General features: G+C 40.2%; 1 protein-coding gene across 1 annotated transcript in view; it reads right to left on the bottom strand.

Moving 5' to 3' along the window:
• Positions 1-14,551, bottom strand: part of LOC124552499 (glutamate-gated chloride channel) — a 436,122-nt gene that overhangs the window by 225,447 nt on the left and 196,124 nt on the right. The gene's annotated exons all lie outside the window — the stretch shown is intronic.

Raw genomic sequence — 14,551 nt, 5'->3', positions numbered from 1 at the left:
CAATGGGAACTCAAATTGAGCTGCTGATGTGTGTGCACATCTACCAAAATATACAACAACAGCAGCAATTATAAAGTTTGGTATACATGCATCATGTGTAACAAACTAACTCAGTGACAGAAAATACTGAAATATACTTCTGTTTTTTTGTTTTTTTTACGTTTTTCTTTTTTCTTTTTTTATTTTCTTTTTTTGTGCTCTCACTGAAGGTTTAACATAACGGATACGCAATATTATCATTTGACATTTCAGGATAGTATGCCTAAATATTGACCTGGAATTATCAGAAAGTACAGGAAAAGTATTAAGTTTATTGAAGCAAAAGTAATTTGGGTGCACTGTGTGGGGGATGATCAATTACAGTGAACCCAAGGCATTGGATTGTTTCAGATGTCGTAGCACTCGTATGGTCTGGTACTGTCTTACTGAAGGATAGGGTGCTCAATGTGTGGATGAACTCTTCGAATTTGTGCTTCCAGTTTTATGGGCATCTGTTTCTCATGCACTGACATAATTATGTTACACACTGCCATGTTGTATGCTACAATCTGAAGCCCTCTAGTGGCAGAGGATTGCAACTTGCGTCAGCAAAGCAGGAAAGTGACCAAGTAGTATGCATGACATGTAGTACCTCAAGCAACATGGAGAACAGAAAACAAAATTTGGAGGCATTAAATTTCAGCATGGCCTCATACACGTCCACTCCATGGAGACTAGATGAGTGACAGGAAAAGATCAATCACTGACGGAATGAAGTCACCAGGAATTGACTGCTTTTTGGTCATTACCAGCTTTAACTATGAGACAACATTGTATTTAATGTTTGTACCCTAAGATCACTTCAAATTCAGTTACATCAGTAATTCCATGTGTTAGTTCTGCAACACAGCATTACCTGCTAGTCAATTTTGGCAATGACCAGACAGGAGTGAATAACAATGTCATTTACATTTTCCCAAACTGCTACTCCCACTGACCACATCACCAAATCATCTTAGATTTCACATATAGCATGTCAAAAGAAATATTTCCATTTCATCAAGTAGCAGGTGACTAAAGTGTAATTGGAGTGAACAGTTTTCATTGACTGTTTCATCAATGTGTTCCACAGGTTTCATAAAAGGCAAGTGTGCTACGAGTAGCTCTTAAGGGATGGGAAAGACCCATGTTAGAAAACTGCTGCATACACAAAGAGAGCTTCATTACAGATTCAAGAAAAGTCAAAACCTAGGAAACAAACAGAAACTAAATGAAACAAAAATGAGCATAAGGAGAGCAATGAGACAAGCATTCAATAACATTGGAAGTAAAATTTTGTCAACCAGTCTGACTAAAAATCATAAGAGGTTTTAGTCTTTCATAAAATTGGTAAATTGTTTGAAATCATCCATTCAGAGACTCAGTAACCACACAGGCACCAAAACGGTATATAACAGAGAGAAAGGCTGGAATACTGCTTTTGGTCTTCTGAAATTGTTTTACCGCATCGTACAAACACTGAAATGGCAGATACTGATATAACACACTGTGGAACAGAAAAGCAACGACAATCCCTTAATAGTGGAAAGACATCAGGACCAGATTCTACAAAGATCATGCAATGGAACTAGTTATCTTTCTAGCAGCAGTTTACCATAGTTCTATGGAGATATGAAGGGTACCTAGCAACTGGAAAAAAGGATATGTCAAGAAGGGCCGTAGGACTGATGCACGTAATTATATGCCTATATTGTTTATGTCAATATGTTGTATAATTATGGAACATGTTATGCTCACAAATTATGACTTTTTGGAAAATGAAAAATCTACTGTATAAAATCAATTCCAAAAAAAGAGAACTCATCTTTTTCTGTTCTTCCATGAGATCCATAATGCTGTAGGCAATGGTACTCAGGTCAATGCCACATTCCTCGACTTCAGGAAGGCCTTTGACACTGTCCTGCATTGCGATTTAGTAAAAAAAATATGAGCTTACCCAGTATCAGACCACATGTGCGACTGGATTCGAGACTTCCTTGAAGATAGGACCCAATACAATGCTCTTAATGGGACAAAATTGACAGCTGTAGAGGTAATTCCAGGAGTACCCAAAGGGACAGGATCATTACTGTTTAAAATCCATATGAATGATCTAGTGGAAAGAATCGGTAGTTCTTTAAGACTGTTTGGAAATGACGTGGTTGTCTATAAGGAAGTAACATCACCAGAAGGCTGTACAAATTAGCAAAATGATCTAGAGAGTATAGTTGAATGTTGCAGCCTCTGAAAGTTGAAACTAAACGTAAATAAATGTAATATATTGTGCATAAATAGGAAAAGAAATCCGCTACTGTACAACTACACTACTGATGATGAACTGCTGGAAATAGTATCTACTGTAAAATTTGTAGAAGAGTGATCTTAAGTGGAACAATCACATAAAAAAATAGTAGGAAAAGCAGATGCCAGCCTGAGATTCATAGGAAGAATCTTTATGAAATGTAACTCACCCATGAAAGAAGTGGTTTATAGGGTGTTTGTTCAATCAGTTCTTGAGTACTGTTCCTGAATCTGGGACCCTTACCAGGTAGGGCTGATGGAGAGAGAGATCCAACAAAGAATGGCATGTATTGTCATGGGGTTGTTTAGTCGGTTTGAGAGCATTACTGAAATGCTCGATAAACTCCAGGCACTACAAGAAGAAAGGAATTGTGCATCATGGAAAGGTTCACTATTGAAATTTTGAGGGAATACTCTCTGGGGAGTGTTGAGCAACATATTACTTCCTGCCACATATATGTCACAATATGTCCGCAATGGAAAAATTTGAGACATTAGAGCTAATACAGAGGCTTACTGACAATGATCTTCCCATGCACCAATTGAAAGTGGAAGAGACAAGCTAATCAGTTAGTCGCAGTAGAAGTACCTCGCGGCACACACCATTAGGGGGCCTGTGAAATAATGATGTAGATGTAGAAAAAATGAGAAAATTCAGTGATGTGGAACAAGGCAAGGTATACATTAACATGATAGAAACTTTATCTGTGTACTGTACTAACAATGAACTACTACTAGACTGCTTAATGCTACTCACACTTATGCCACTTAAATTTACACGAGTAAATTAGTAAGGAAACTGCAACTTTGAAGGAAACTGCTAACTCTGCATTTTTACCATGCAACTGCTGTTTACCTGCTATCAGCAGCCAAACATTTACTTTATTACAATGGTACTTTTCAAAAAACATGTCTTTTAGATTTTTAAATACTGATTCCTATTTACATACTATTTGTCATTCACTGACTGTTTCGTTAATTCTTGGCAGAATATTTTATACATTATGAAAGAAAACACACGACACTGGTGTAATATTCTTCAATATTTACTGTTCGATGTTACGAACAGGTTTTCGGCTGTTACACTATTGTGAGGAACAGAGATAAATATATGTGGCAGCGAAATTTTTGCAGGCTCAAACATTTTAAATGAATGCATCTATTCAGTATCTTAGTTGGTTTTCAGGATGACAATGTGGAGAGATCACACTGCTACCATAACCAGCAAACTCAGTTTAGCTAAATTTTTACTGCAAAACATTAGACCACTCATTAACAGAGGATGCTATGTGAATGTTGTCTTCCTTATATTTTGGTGTTGTCATGACCTATGGAATAGAAATATGGGGTCAGTAGAGTGTGCAAAAAAATTTTTAAACAGCGAAAAGTAACCATCAGAACAATGGCTAACCAAGAAGAACAGACCAGCTGTTGGCCATTACTACAAAAAGGTTTTAACTTTCTACTGTATGTATACATAAAAGACTACTTTTTGAACAGATACATAACCATGCTACAAGAGAAAGTATAAAGTTAAGAGTTATATTACACAACAGAGCTAAACTTGAAAGAAGTACTGCTTATAAGTAGAAACAAAATGCATATAGTTAGTGGGTAGATTGTATAATAGATACAAAATGAGTACTTATGTATGATGCTATTATATTTAAAAATGATATAACTTGATAATTAAGTAGTGTATGTAATTATTATTGTGTTAAACTGACACTGCAGATATGTACTTGGATCTGACCTATATATATGCACCCCAAGTTGCTAAATAAAATGTGGTGTAAAGCTACTGAATAATGGCAAGGAGGCCACGAAGAAAAAGACTTCTAATTTTGTAAAACTATGAACATAAATAAAATATATAACACATTAAATAATGAACTATATAATGAATTACAACTGTTCTAAGAGAAAATAAACTGAACAATATACTTTGGTGACATGTTCCAAAGGAATGGTGGAACAAAATAATTTTGTCTTCAAAAAGTCCAATATTACAAATAGGTCAGATATAAGTGTGAGATTAAGCAGGTAAGTGAAGCAGCTATGATTAGGCCTACACAAAAAAATTAACTATGCAAGTGAAATTATGGTAACTGATACAAAGGAAAACGATGGGGCATGTGAGTGGGAGGGGTAATTTACAACATCGTCTGGGTGGGATTACAAGCAGTATCTGCAGTTAGAAGTAGCAAGTAAGGAAAACGTGATCATTCAGCACTAAGACTGGGTAAATGGACATGTATTTAATTATTTCCATTGGTTCAGGGTACTACATCTTCCTTCCATTATGAGTGTGACATCCTGTTGCATGTTTTTAACTTTGGCCTTTCTCAAGCAGGTGGTCTGCACAAATATAGTCTCCTCCTCTAGGTTTTCAACTTCTATAATATTGCTTTAAGTACGTGAATATTGTTCTGGTGGTCTTACCTGTATAGAATTTGCCACAATTACAAGTGACTTACTATGTTCCACTTTTTTCACAGCCAATGTGCTCCCTTTAGCACTGGGCAAAGACCAACCAGCAGTGTTGTGCGTGTATAAATATTGCTTTGCAGTTCCTGGTTTTACGCTTTCTGGGCACATTTGGAAAGACTTTTGCTCGTATGGTGCTGCATTTATTAATGTCTTGAGGTGGTGGGTCGAGAACAGAAACAGAAACAACATAGCTCCTCTCTTCTTTACCCTGTTTTTTTACAACACATCTGTTCAATTTGATTTTTGGTGTATAGTATGGTAAGAATGTAACAGACAGACTATTAAGTACAGTATTAACAAGATTTTCTTTGTTGCAGCGTTTTCAAATATTAATCGAATATTTGTTCCAACGTACATGACCAAGTTTTCACACAGATAAAAACATTAATTTTCTAGAGTAATTTCAGAAAAAGAATGCAGTACATAGAAATTGTCTTCAGTCAAAAACTGAATACCGTAAGTTAATATGTTAAACTTCTATTAACAGAGACAAAAGTCTGAAAAGTGTATCAAGATAGAGCTCTCTCCTCTACTAAATGCAGTGTTCGCAGTAACTGTGAGGAAGTAATCAGTGAATTTGGTTGCAAACTATTTGCAAGTGCCACTATTTCTGTTAGAGCTATTTTCTGGGGATACAGTTTTATTTGGATTATTTCTTTTCTGTGCAGTTTTTTCTTTGTTCAAAGAGTGTTTTATTTTGTTGAGGATAGTACTTGAGTTTTGCTTCTTTTGATGACTGAGTGGAGGATTCCACAACACTAGTCGCAATGGAGTTTCAAATCTGACCTACTGCTTGTTCTCGGAATTACACAGTGGCCTCTTTTCCTAGCATGAACACTTTAATACCGGTAGTTAGCCACCCTTATCCCTGCTTCTTTTAAATTTGCCTTTATTTGTTTTAGGGGAGACGAAGGCTCAAATAACGCTGGAATATTAAAAAAGAAAAGTTAAATTTTCCAACACTGTCTGATTCATTAATTAATTCCCAGCGTTCTCCCATTACGTCTTTCTAAATTCTTTGATCGAGTTATTGTTCATGATTCTGCGATACAATACTTCTATATGTACGTAACTGGTCTGTAAATTTTAATGTTAGCAGTTAACCAACTTGTGCAGATAAACCATCGACTATCGTTGTTACAGCTAAATCACTGAAAGTTGTTGATCAAAATGCTACTTAATATAAGAAAGATTAAAAGGGGCAGTAACAAATTGCACCACAACCATAAAATGCTGTTTCTCAACTGACATAGTCGAAGTGGGTCTAGTGTAGCAGGGGATACAACCCGTCGGCTTTGGACAATGACGTCACAAGTCGCCAGAGAGCAGTTTACCATTTTCGCTTTTGCTGTTATGTTTCAGTTTCGTTTTTTTACTAATTGCTTAATAAAGTGGATCTGTTTATTCTATCTCGTGAGATTTTTTTTTAAAAAGCCAAAAAACACTTATCAGCCACTGAAGGGAGCTACAACACTAAGAAGAATCGCTTCTCGATTGGCGACTTGTGACGTCATTGTCCAAAGCAGACGAGTTGTATCCCCTGCTACACTAGTCCCGTCGAAGTAGTAGTAGCACTGCTATATTCACATATTTTGCGAAAAACGAAACAATAATATTTTTTTCGAACATATTTGTCCGATCAGTCGTTTGTTGTTTGTTCCTCTAGCCATATTACGTCAATCAGTGAGCCTCGTTTTTAAAAGCAATAAACATTTAAGGGTGTAAGTATTTGAACAACAAAAGGAAAACATAAGATACCAAGATACAGACCTACCATCCAATATCTTCAACATGCATTTATTGTATTTTCTTAGAAAATATCCCGAGCTCATATGCTCGAACAGAATGATCTCCTGTGAAGAATGTGAATGATGCGGCTAAGTGTTAGCAGTTCTTGGCTATTGTTTGGCATGCTTGCACGCTTGCCCTAACAGTCTGCAGTCAAACGAAACCTTAAATTTAGAGTGAAGTGAGTAACTTGTATCTGATTAGTGATCTGTATTATTACACAGTTTTAAGGATTAACAAATAGTAGCTACGTACGCAATGACTAAACATTGCAGAAAATACAGGGTGTCCCACTCAAACATCCCTGTTTTCAAAGACCCAGGAAAAAACAAAGTAGATACGACAATGAAAAATGCACCACATTGTAGAGCATCTCAAAGAATTTATTTATTTATCTCCAATACACCTCTACATGTGAACCACTTGTAGCACGAAGAATATCGAGTCTATATTCAGTTTCTTGCCAAGTTCTTTGTAACATTTCCTCTGTTATTGTTGCAGTCGCATTAGTGATACGATGTCGCAACGTAGGAACATCGTCCACTTTGATCGCATACACGCGGTCCTTCACGAATCCCCACATGAAGAAATCAAGCGACGTAATGTCGGGTGAACGTGGTGGCCAGACAATGGGTCCTCCGCGTCCGATCCAACGACTGGGAAATTTCCTTTCCAGGAACATGCGAACAGCCGTTGACCACTGCGGCGGAGCTCCAGCGTGTTGAAAAATTATGTTGGGTTGCAATTCTTGTATCTGAGGGTACACAAACTGCTCCAACATGTCCAGATACACTGACCCATTCACTGTTTGTTCCGCAAAGGAGAACGGTCCAACAATCCTGTCGTGCATTAGCCCGCACCGGACATTTAGTTTAGGGCTATTGCGAACACGTTCAATGACAACGTGCGGATTTTGCGAACCCAAAATCCGCACATTATGCTTATTATCCCTTCCTAGTAGATGAAAGGTTGCCTCATCTGAGAATAAACATCATATTTTGACTCTGTCTGTCCAACTGTGGTTGGTAAATGACATAGAATTGGTAATAAAGGTAATAATAACAGTAAAATCAAGCTGCAGCATATCTGCAGCAAATTGTTGTCGACGTTGTTTGTCGTTCGGCTTCAGATGTTTCAGAATTTGCACTTTGTATGACGCTGGTGAACTACACGATGCAATGTTGATCGAGGTACATCAAGTTGCCTAGATGCTTGACCAATTGACTTACGTGGACTTCTGAGAAACGATTGTCTGATGTCCTCCACTGTCTCTTCTGAAACTCCGCAACGTACGCTACCAGAATGTTTCGGAACACTTCCTGTTGCCAGAAACTTCCTATACCATTCCTTAATTGTTTTCACATCAGGTGGATCATATTCATGCACACAACGATAATTTCTTTGCACAGTAATCGGCGGTTTTGTTTCTGTAAAGAACACTACTGCTTGCACACACTGCTGTGGTATCGCCATTTTCACTTCAAGCGACCATGCTGCACTCTAGCGACGATACTTGGCACTTTTGACGCGGGAATATAAATTCTTTGAGATGCCCCACAATGTGGTGCATTTTTCATTGTCGTGTCTACTGTGGTTTTTCTCTCCTGGGTCCTCGAAATCAGGGGGGTTTGAGTGGGACACCCTGTATATCCAAGCTATTGTAGTAGAAAAGTATGTATCACTCTCCTGCTTTCCGGGCGGGAAGGCGGTCCCCGGCACCGAATCCACCCAGCGGATCAGTGTCGAGGTCCGGTGTGCCGGCCAGTCTGTGGATGGTTTTTGAGGCGGTTTTCCTGCCTCGGCGAATGCGGGCTGGTTCCCCGTATTCCGCCTCAGTAACACTACGTCGGTGATAGCTGCGCAGACACTTTCTCCTCGTACGCGTACACCATAATTACTCTACCACGCAAACATTTGGATTACACTCGTCGTTCCCGGGAGGGAGAGAGGGGGGGGGGGGGGGGTGGTCCACTTGGGGACGAACCGCACAATAACCCTGGGTTCGGTGTGGGGAGGCGGTGGGGCGACTGGACTGCTGAGGCCTGTTGTGGGGTTGTGTACCAATGTGGGCTACTGCGAGGACGAAGCCTCTCCGTCGTTTCTAGGTCCCCAGTTCAATACAACACGATACAATGTATCAGTCTTTGTTATTTCAGAGGAAAAGAATTTTATTTGTGGGTAATTTAACTATGTTTTCATTTCCAATTCACAAAATAAGGATACGCTCTTGCCACGAGTTTTTCATCTGCTGCATCGTCATAAGTCTGTTATCGATTTCAAAGTATCACGATGATTGTCAAGAAAGGTAAACGTCCAAATAGTAATGACGTTACGTAGACTCACAAGTGTGATGGTTTTTTCCCTTTGAAATCTGGTCAGCCGAGGCAGGCACAGAGGGGGCGCAAAAGCTGGCCGAAAAAAAGTTTAAGAATTAAACATGAGAAGTTCGTGATTTCTCCTGTCCTACCATCTGCCTATGAGAAGAAAGCTTTTTGTCGACTGTGACTATAAACGAACGCTGTTGTCACAGTGTCATGTCTACAATGTCTTTCAACCTAAGTAGCATAATAAATAAGCGCCTATTATCGTTAACACGGTTTTTGTGGAAACGGTGCACTTGATATACACAGCTCGCTCACGTCCAGCAGTGGAGTTCTTGCGGTAACTCGCAATGGAATTGTAGGATCTAAAATGTCGGCAAGCGGATGCTGCAACAAATGTGCTAGTTTGCTTTGCTCAAAGCAAGAAAACGTAAGGGTGAAATTATAATAAAAACACAATTTTTGGAAAGGGCTATTTTCCCACGTCTTAATTATAGTCTTCCTTTCATTTTTAATTAATAGTTACCCAGTATTACTAACATACGAGGAGCCTATAAGAGCCGATGTCTTCATTATACATTATATTAAAACCAATGTACAGCAGCTGCCGCAAACAAGAGATTCAGATTTTGTTTTACTTCCAGTTTCTTAGAAGTCTTATGTAATCAATGTATTAATTACTAAAATGATACGTTCAATTTGTTGGGTGCCATATTTTTCATCAGTACCATTGATTTAAGTAATATTTGTCAAGTATGCTTTACTTTTAAAGCCTTCTTGCAAATTATAAAGTTTGCTGAATCGGTGCAGAAAACAAATTCAGAAAAGTAGCTTTATTGCGGGGATGAGGGGTAGTTTTGCTATTGACACTGGATCACCTCGGTACGGTCCTGTTTCTCAAAGCCATTTGACTCAATACCATATATTCTGTCGAAAGTATCATCATAATTACGAAGTGCCAAGAGATATGTTTTATATTAATGACCTTGAGAACAATATTAATAGTGATACTTCCTGGCTGATTAAAACTGTGCGTTGGACCGAGGCTCGAACTTGGGACCTTTGTCTTTCGCGGGTAAGTTTGGAAGGTAAAAGATGAGATACTAGCTGAAGTAAAGCTGCGAGGACGGGTCGTGAGCTGCGTTGCCAGGTGTTCGGATCTTTACCGAACTGTTTGGTATTTCAGCCCCGTATTCCGTACCGAAGTACGAATAGTTTGGTAATTTTAGAATTCCATTCATATTACTAATTTAGATACCGGCAGTTTATACAAAGATGTCCATATACTATACTTTGGAACAAAGTCAGTCTTGTATGTCCACGAACTCGTTTGTCAAGAAAACGTTATTAAACGGAGAGGAAACGGCTAACACAAAAAAATTATCAAAAGGATAATGGCGATTCCGTGCAGGAATGCCTGTGTGGGAATGCTCTTGCTTCACATAAATCATTCATGGGCTGAGCGAGAAACAAACTAAGTGTCGATCTGTAAAAGAAGAATTATGCATTCGTTGCAATTTGAAGTTTGCAACATACAATGATTTTTGCCAAAAAATTAAAGGTTAAGAAATTGTAAGTAGCAATAAAAAAATAAAAAAACTGTCGAAAACTGTAAGTGGCAATAATAAATACAATTTTTAATGTTTTCTAAGTGTTTTATTGTGTCCACCCTCAGTTCAGCCAAATCCTTTCGCCAGGAAATGTTCGGTAATTTTGCCAATTTAATCTTGTAAGCCTAAAAGTGAATAGTGCTTGCACAGTTCAGTCGGTAGAACACTTGCCCGCGACAGGCAAAGGTCGTGGTTCGAGTCCCGGTCCGCCAGTTAGCTTTAATCTGCTATGAAGTTTCATATCAGCGCACACCCCGCTGCAGAGTGAAAAATTCAGTCTGGAATATTAATAGTAACCTCAGAGCTTTCGTAGATGATGCCCTTATCTCTAATAAAATATTGTCAAATGAAAACTGCACAAATCTTCAGTCAGATATTGATGAAGTTTCAAAATCGTGTGAAGATTGGCCACTGGCTTTAAACGTTCAAAAATGAAAAATATTGCACTTCACAACGCGTAATGAACGTAGTATCCTGCGAGTCACAATTGGAGTCAGTCATATCTAACAGTTACCTCAAAGTAACAGTTTTTATGGGCGTGAAACTGGTCACATAGTTTCAGCAATAGGTAATGCGACTTCGGTTAATTGGTAGAATACTAGGGAAATGCAATCACTCTACAAAGGAGATTGCATACAAAACACTCGTGTGCCCCATCCTAGAGTATTGCTCAAGTGTGTGGGCTCCGTGTCAGGTGGGATTAACAGGAAATACTGAATGTACACAGAGAAGGGCAGCACGAATGCTCACACGTTTGTTTGAGCCATGGGAGAGATGCTGAAACAACTGAACTGACGAAAACTTGAAGGCAGACGCAGACCATCCCTTGGAAGCTCTCTAAGAAAGTTTCTACAAACAAATTTAAGAGATGCATCTAGGAACATACTACAGGCCCCTACGTATCGCGAAGACAAGATTAGAGTAATTACAGCACCCACAGGGTGATTAAGCAGCCGCGCACTTCATACGTCTATGCATCTGGGAAAAGCCCTGATAACTGGTACAATGTCCGCCCCCGGTAGCTGAGTGGTCAGCGCGACAGACTGTCAATCCTAAGGGCCCGGGTTCGATTCCCGGCTGGGTCGGAGATTTTCTCCGCTCAGGGACTGGGTGTTGTCCTAATCATCATCATTTCATCCCCATCGACGCGCAAGTCGCCGAAGTGTCGTCAAATCGAAAGATTTGCACCAGGCGAACGGTCTACCCGACGGGAGGCCCTCGTCACACGCCATTTCATTTCTTACTGGTACGATGAAAAGCACCCTCTGTCATGCACTTCACAGTGGTTTGCAAGGTATGAATGTAGATGTATATTTTGTGAAGACTGATGTTGTTTATAGGTCGTTATAAGAGCGGCTAACCGTTTATGTACGTGATTCTGTTACAGTATTTCAACGTTCGTGTTAAGCAACAGACGTTTTCTGCAAGCTGATGTTATGTTTAGTCGTTGCTACGTCAGTACAGTAGTGGAACTCAGTATAAAGGCATGGATATTTGTAAGAAAATTAACATTGTCGGTTGTAACAGTTGCGCGCAGTGTACGTGCAACAGCATAAAGACCCAGCATACCTAAAAATGCAGTCACATGATACCGCATTTGATGTCAGTAGTACAGCATGTAACAAGACATCAAAGACCTGAGGTTATAGAGGATGGAACTCGGTGTGAGGGCAGTCGGCTCTGTGCGATGTAGTGTGTGGGTACATGTCTTTCCTGTAGATAGGACAATGATCACTATTGGTAACAGTGCGCATTATGTACACGAACCACGAAACCACGAGTGTGCCGTAGCCACAACGAAACAGCTGTCATTGGATGAAACAGCAAAAATCGGTGCGTAGAAGGAAAAGGGATTCTCTAATCGTCAAACTGCCAAAAAGTTGTACCGTTCGAGTACAGTGATTTATAATTTCTTTAGATTCGGCGCACGACATGGACGGAACGAAAGGTATGAGCAAAGCAGAAAATTATCAGAGGCATCGAAACTGTTACTTTTGCGCAAAGCAAGGACCACGATTCCCCAAAACCCGTAATTCTTCTCAACTTCTAGCTGATTTACAGTTGCCAGTAACTGCCCAGACATGTACGACAGATCTTGTCAAATGAAAAGATCTTGCATTCAAAAAACTACTGCAGAAACCTACTCTAACGCCTTAAAATAAACTGGCTATATTGGAGTTGGCTGAAACAGGTACGTCACGGACTCGAGAATGGAATAAAGTTATCTTCAGTGATGAGAAGAATTTTAATTTAGATAGCCCGGATAGATTTCAGTACGACTGGCATAATCTGAGAACAGAGCAGCAGGTAAGAATGAGCAGAAATTTTGGTGACGGAAGTGTTATGATTTTGGAGGCATTCTGCACTAAAGGTAAATCAAGCCTTGCTTGGGTGAACACTGTCTAGAGACAGAATGGCTTTGAATGTATGAGGACTAGGGAACTAATGCTTCATCAAGATAGTGTATCTGTGCAGGTTTCTGCCCCCAAAAAAGGGGGTTGAAGATAAGAATATCGACGTCTTGCCCTGGCCTGCAGTCCTTTCACCCCTCCGTCAATTCCTGACTGAAAACAACATCCTTATGCCCGAACTGTTTGGTTTCCGCGCTGAGTACTCCACTACCCAACAATCCCTTCGCTTGATAGAACACTTTAGTCTGGCCAGAGCAAGGAGAGAAGCAACAGTAGCAATGTCCCGTCTATTTGACCGCGTCTGGCATGATGGCCTAATCTACAAACTTGATCAAATAGGGTGCCCAGCTCATATAACCTGGATCATTGACTCCTTCCTTACAGGACGTCAGTTCTTCGTAAGAGACGGGACAAGTCCAGCCAGACACGACGGATTGCGGCAGGAGTCCCGCAGGGCTCGGTTTTGGGTCCTGTCCTCTGTGCCATATACACGAATGACATCCCTAGGCAGCTGGGTGGAGATAATGCTCTCTATGCGGACGACACCTCTATATACAGAAGCAATCGCAGCCTCCTCCTTATACATCGCCACCTCCACCAACATCTCGACAAAATAACCCAGTGGTGTAACCGTTGGAACATTAAAATCAATCCTGCAAAGTGCCAAGCGATCTATTTTACCCCTAAGTTCAAACTCCCGGATCGCCAACTCACAACTGACGGCCGAGAGCTAACCTGGAAAAACTCAATCATTTACCTGGGGGTCGAAATAGATCGCCGCTTAACATGGAACAGGCACACCACTACTGCTGCAAACAAGGGCTGTGCCCTCTTCTGTAAGCTATACCCACTCCTGAAAGGTGATGGTATAACCATCCAATGCAAACTCCTTCTCTGGCGCCAGCTCATACTTCGTCATCCTATATGGGTCGGAAGTACGGCGTCAGACACGGGACTTCCCCAACTGCAACGTCTCCAGAACTAAGTTTCCCGTGTCATCTCTGGCGCTGGCAGATACGTCCCTAACACACGCATAAGAGACCTCCTAGGCCAACAACCATCTACACTCTTAATCAGGGGCCGAGCCCTGTGGCCGAGCGGTTCTAGGTGCTTCAGTCCGGAACCGCGCTGCTGCTACGGTCGCAGGTTCGAATCCTGCCTCGGGCATGGATGTGTGTGATGTCCTTAGGTTAGTTATGTTTAAGTAGTTGTAAGACTAGGGGACTGATGACCTCAGATGTTAAGCCCCATAGTGCTTAGAGCCATTTGAACGTATTCAGGAAAAATCCACAAAATTTTACGGAACTACACAAACTTCTTCCCACTTTCTCATACAAAATTTAGAAAACGAAACACCAGAAGTTTCTGACAAACGGCCAAAATCAACCCTTACACGCCTCTTTAGAGACCAATAAAACAACAAACACAAGCTTACACACAGATAACACACACAGTCCCAATCTTTCATTAAAAAAAAAAAAAAAAAAAAAAAAAATTCCTAGCGCATTCGGAAGTCAGACGGGCACAGCCCAGTGGTACATCGTGTACAACAAGAACATCGATAGCCCTGGCCTGCACGTAGCATGGATTTGAACCCCGCGGAAAAACTTTT

Source organism: Schistocerca americana, chromosome 10 (genome assembly GCF_021461395.2).
Source record: "Schistocerca americana isolate TAMUIC-IGC-003095 chromosome 10, iqSchAmer2.1, whole genome shotgun sequence".
Lineage (NCBI taxonomy): Eukaryota > Metazoa > Arthropoda > Insecta > Orthoptera > Acrididae > Schistocerca > Schistocerca americana.
This window is presented reverse-complemented; position numbering and strand designations above follow the sequence as displayed.